Source organism: Gavialis gangeticus, unplaced genomic scaffold, assembly GCF_001723915.1.
Source record: "Gavialis gangeticus isolate Ggan-Ray unplaced genomic scaffold, GavGan_comp1, whole genome shotgun sequence".
In the NCBI taxonomy this organism is placed as follows: domain Eukaryota; kingdom Metazoa; phylum Chordata; order Crocodylia; family Gavialidae; genus Gavialis; species Gavialis gangeticus.
In genome coordinates, this window is record NW_017729004.1 from 40,195,005 (window position 1) to 40,200,919 (window position 5,915).

At 41.9% G+C, this 5,915-nt stretch overlaps 1 protein-coding gene across 14 annotated transcripts in view; it reads right to left on the bottom strand.

The window, feature by feature from the left end:
* KIAA1217 (KIAA1217 ortholog) overlaps positions 1-5,915 on the bottom strand; it is a 423,945-nt gene that overhangs the window by 76,014 nt on the left and 342,016 nt on the right. The window lies entirely within an intron of this gene.

Sequence of the window (5,915 nt, forward strand, 5' to 3'; positions counted from 1 at the left end):
ACAGGCAGGGGATTACACCTCTGTCTCTGCTCCAAACCAGGCTATCATTGCTGCAAGGAGCTGGAGCAGAGCTGCAATCCCCTGCCTCTGCGCCCTGCCCAAAGCACGCAGGCTACAGATCACAGCTCTGCCCTGGCTCTGGAGCAAGCTTCTCCCATCACAAGATCCCAGCAGCTCTGGAGCAGCCCCTCACCCTGCTCTGCCACCCACCCTGTCAGCATGGCTGGGGCTGGCCTCTATAGCAACCTCAGCTTTGAGTTTTCACAGGACAGGTGCAGCTGGGGTCTCCATGGAGACTGGCCCCAGCCACGTGCAGGGGCAGCTAGGAAATGGAGTCCACTGCCGACCAGATCCGGACTGGTGGCCAGACTTTGCCCATTCCTGGTGTAACTGATAACAGCACAGCATGCATTACTCCTTTAATAACAGATATGTATGCCTTACCATTTCTTCAACTGTTTCCCATAAGGAAAACACTTGAAAAGAAAGGATGTAGGTCTGTTTTTATCACAAAATAAGTGAAAGGGTTTGCACAAGCTGGTATATATTGTTTTATTTCAATTTGTAAAACCTGGAGACACTAAAGCAATTCCTGTCAGTAAAAGGATGTATACTGTACACATGCAAGTACACTGCTCTACCATGCCATCAACTTCCTGATACATGCAGACAAAAAGCTGTTCTAACCCACTGCTTGAAGCCATAATATTATACCTTACCTAGCTAAATCTGCATAGTACTTCAACAACAGCACTTTTCATGTCACTGCTGAATCAGCTGCCACATACTTTTGCTACACTTCAGTATCATTCAATACTCTCTTGACTTCCAAGGAGCTACTTAATAAAAAGTCATGCTTCAGAAATAAGCAGTCCTTCACAGTCGTCTATTCTACACTGGAGTCCACAGTATATCAATACTTATTGTCTATTACGTGCAATCAGTTTTTTCTGCAATAAAATCATTCAAGTTCTTCACCCTGCATTCCTTATTTTTGCATTAGTTTTTAAAAGAAGACTATTCACAAGTGCTGCATAATAGGATTCTGAAGTTTGGAAAAGTCTGGATCCTTAGTCACAACTCTGCTTTTTTATTTAAAAAATATATCCCTAACCTCTACTAGTCCCTGCCTCAAGCATTAACTCCCCAGGCAATAACTCTGTCCAATAAATAGGCAGCCAGATGCATGACTAATTCCCATGAATCTCTTTCTCCAAGCCAGGCCACAACTAATTTTCTCATCCTCTCTGTCCTACAGTCAGATTGTGATCTGCTTCCCTAAAAGACAAATGCTCAATCAGCTTCTGTAATCTAATATTTCTTGCTTCTTGTCACCTGGCTGTCCTTCCTACTCCTGGGGACATTACCTCTTGCTTGTTGGTCTCCCATTTTGGCCACTGCCATGAGGTTCAAATAAGAGCTTGGGATGCACAACAGGGCAGAACGTTAAGAGTATAAAATAATGGCATCATCTTTCAGCAAGCCTGGGAGTACTCCAAGGACCAGCCACTGGTTTCCAGATTCATACTGCCATAAAAATGTACAAAAGGGGCATTTGGGAAATGTAGTTGTTTTCTGAAAGCATAGCCAGGCTATGTAGTCTTGTGATAACCCCCCCCCCAAAAAAAAAAATAAAACCAGCCAGGGAGGGGTGAGGAAGAGAAGGAGCTCTGGCTCAGGGGCCATTGTGGTGGAGGGATCCTTGCTAGAGCTAGGCAACTGGGAAATGGTATTTAATACAAAATAATACTTTGTTTTATCATAATTTGCATTGGAAAGTCTCAAAGCATTTTCCACAGGTTACTGAACTAAATTGCATGGCACCCCCATTTTTAAACCAAGGGGGCAAAAGGAGATGCAGAAATGGCAAGTACCTCTAATTTCCTCATGGTCCAAAAGGGATTCTATGGTCACGCAAAGAACAGAACCCAGTTTCATAACTGTTACTCTTTTGCTTTGGGCACAAGACAGCCATTATCCTTCCGCTTCTCTACCTTTCAGCATCTCTTTATATTTCTAGCCAAACTGCTAAAGAGGGCTTCAGTGTGCACCAGGTCAGACAGGAAAGCCAAGGTAAAGGGTCATTTTTACCAAATCTGTTTGCCTATCTATCCATTTAGCCAACAAACAAACAAACAAACAAACAAACAAACAAACAAACAAACAGTCAACCTTAATAATTAGTTTTCCCAATGGGAGTCATTGACAGTCATTCAAATCCCATGAACCCTGGACTCACACCCACCAAACAAATTTAAGACGTAATTCCAAGTCACAGCTACAACTCTCACTAAGAAACTTGCTGCAAACAGATCCAGAAGGGTTCTCATCAGCAAAAAATCTTGCATATTTGTGTACTACTTCAGCTTATATAAACCAGTATGATTTGAGGATCACGCTTCATTTACAAAAGTCAGCAGAACGCAAGGCCTGGCAGGACCCATTTTCAGCAGTGTATCCAAGATAAGCAGGCTGATATGCAGAAGAATATTTCTAATACACAGCTCATAAAAAAGGTGTATTCATTTAAAGGTGCAAAGGAATTCACGAAGGGCAGAAGATATACACTACCAGGCACAACCCACTAATCAGGATCAACTGTGAACACCATGAGCAGAAAATACTTCCCACCCTCCCTCATTCCGAGACTGGTAACTATGTTGTTTGGAGAGAGAAACACTCCCCTTTAGAAAATGCTTTAGACCCTTTCCCCTTACCCATCTAAGGAAACAGCAAGTAGGCCTCTACTTCTTTAGTAATCTGGGCCTTAGCTATTCTTGTCACTTAATGAGAAAAACAGAAGGGAAAGAAAGAGGATTTTGTTTGTATGCTGCTTGCTGAGGACTGAAATCAGTACAAACAATATTTCTAGCATGTTCCATTTTTTAGTTATATACTATTTCTAAAGGAACAGTCCCTCAACTCCCTTGGCTTTTGAGGAGCTGGGACCCAGTCATGGGAAACCCACTGACATCACTGGGAGATGCACAGCTCAACTTGGGGATGGCCACTGCTCCTTGAATTCTTGTGTGTGGTTTATCATAATAGCTTTGATGTATGCAAAACACTTGTGTGAACAAGACAGAGCTCAGCCTAAAGGAGAAAAAAACTGAGAAATGCAGACAGTTATAGTCTCGTTTCATCTCAGTGAAAAAGCATCAACTTTTAATTTCTTTAATATGTCAAATGAAAGGACCCAGTATGATGACAAACTAAAAGGATTTGCATAAAACTTTTTGATTTCCCTGCAGGATACTCATGTCAAAACAGGGACTTGTATTTTGATTTTCCCCCTTCGCCTCAAAGACTCCCATCATTGGGACCTGTGATGTAAAATAAAAGTTGTATTACCTTTATGAGTCAGTTTTGTGCTGCACACCTGTTTTACAACTAAGGAGAGGTGGGCCATTCACCTTTTTGCTTATCAGTGCTATAGAAAAAATTGCTCAATCAACATTTTCACAGAGCTTCTTCCTTAAAGTGGTATGTGAAATTGCTGAAGTTGATTGCTAGGTATGCTGTAGTCACATAGAAGTGTATATAACACTAAAGGAGGTATTGCCTACTAGCTATGGGATGGTCACTGACCCTGTTCCTGGAGGATAAAGGAATGTTTAAATCCAAATTCACTTGCAGTTGCACAGGAGTGAGGGATTTTCTTTAGGACATGCTGACAAACCAAACAAGGGTCATGAAGGAGAGGGGAGATCTTATTCACATGCCTCCTTGGTGCATTTAGCACCTTGAACAGACATAGGAAAAGTTCTGTTTAGTCTATTATGTGGATTTTTCAGGTACAGCGATAGTTTAGAACATAATTCCTTAGCTTAGCTTAGCAGAGCTTTTCTTTTTGATAGACTGTATGGTACTTATCCTTCCCTTTTTCACTATCCTATTCCACTAAAATCTATTTTGATTAAAAAAGCTGGAATTGGAAGATGAGTTTATGTGAAGACCCGCACTTGTGGCTACCCTGGATAGAAACTGAACTCTGACCGCCAAGGTAAATTAGTGACAGAAGCATGGAACAGTTGAGTAAAATGTCTCAAGCCTGGCAGACATCACAATCTTCTTCCCTTGCCAATAGTACCACAAAAGGTTGGGGTGAACTAGTATAGGTACAGGAGAAATCCAGAAACCCAAAAGATGCAAAGTCTAATTACAATACTGCCATACAAAGAACAAAACAGAGGGCAGATTTTAATGATTTTCACATTATTAAAAGTGCTTTCATTCATGTGCATGTGCCTGAGTGTCAGGAAGACAATACAGTCTAACTATTCAAAATACAACATATCAGTAGACAGGAAACAGTCCGGCTAGAGCAAGAACACAGATATGTAGACTGGATTACTTCACTGGTAGGATGGGGCACAGCAGTGGCTTCCTGGAGATTTTCAGTCAGAAAACTGATTTGCTACCTGTTCATGGGAAAGTCATTTCAGCTCTTTGACTCAATTTCCTTCTTGCTTAAAAGGGAATAAATAATACTCGCCATGGCTACCTTACATGGGCATCGAGAAGGTTAATTATTGTCTCATACAAATCTCTGTACTGACAAGGCCTACATCAAATATTATTATATAATTAGGGTGACAATACACCCCGGTTTGTCTGGGACAGTCCTGGATTCCACAGGATGGTCCTGGTTGGTTCGTCAAAAGTCCCAGGTTTGGATTTCAGTGGGGAGGCAGAGCAGCATGGTGCTGCCACTGTGCAGGAGCAAGAAATGTAGGGATATGGCATCTTAGATAGGGTGACCATACATCTACCTGCCTTGCTCCTGCACAGCAGCAGTGGTGCCTGCCCAACCACCTGCCTGGCACACCGTGCCACTCCACCTCTTCACTGGACTCCAGCCAAACTGGGACATATGGTCACCCTATGTAGAATGATAATAAAATGAAGAACAGGATAATGATGCTATGGAAAATTAACCTATTGTTTACTGGCACTGTGCATCAGCTCATGTTCAAAGGATCCAGTTACAGGATCAGACTCAGTTTGCTCTCTGCTCAATATTTTCATCTCTAGTTTGCATTTCTATTGGCCGTATTGAATTTGTACTGTAGTTCTATACAGAAAAGAATCTTAAGATATTAATTAATATGACTGGTGACTGTTTTGATAATAAAACTGTAACTGCATTTCCTTTCAGAATGAGTTCATTTTGCAGCAACTGCACCATTTTTATTTGCCTTCAGTATATTACAAAGAGGGAGTGAAAGAGATAAGGCACAGAAAGAGATTAGTTAAGGTAATGCCTCTGAAGACACCCTATATACAGTATTGACACCTTTGCAAATAATGCACAGAACTACTATTTCCTAAGTTTGAATGCACTAGTAAGAACGTTCTTTTCACAGTTCTTTCTCCCTTCTCCTAAAAACTCAAAATCTCTCAAAAACAGAGGCCTTAAATATGACATAATCCAAAAATATGTTCAACATCCCAAAATCTTGTTTGCTTCTCCCCATCCCGTTCTGAAGACAGCACCGGCTGTGGGGGTGGGCTGCATCACCCCAGCCTCTGCTCCCCGTATGCACTAGCAGAAGTTAATGAAGGCAGTCCACTTTGGAGAGCTTTCCTCTGAACCCTCGTGTAATCAGGTTCAAATGGTTGCACGATCAGGCATTTTTAAAGTGCTCTGCAGCCATGCTCTTCTGTAAGTGCGGAGCTATACAGTGCTTTCAAGAGGCCGATCACACGACAAATGTAACTTCTGTCTGTGCCCTCAGACCTTTGCAGAGAGCAAGCAGCAGTCTAGCATCTCCTTGAAACCCTACACTGGCTCTCTGCCTAGGAATGAATTTCATTCTGAAAGAAGAAATCTCTCTCCTTACCATTACCTCTGGGAACACCATACTAAAGATGTGTTTGTACTGCACAAAGATACCAAGCTAACACTGATACTA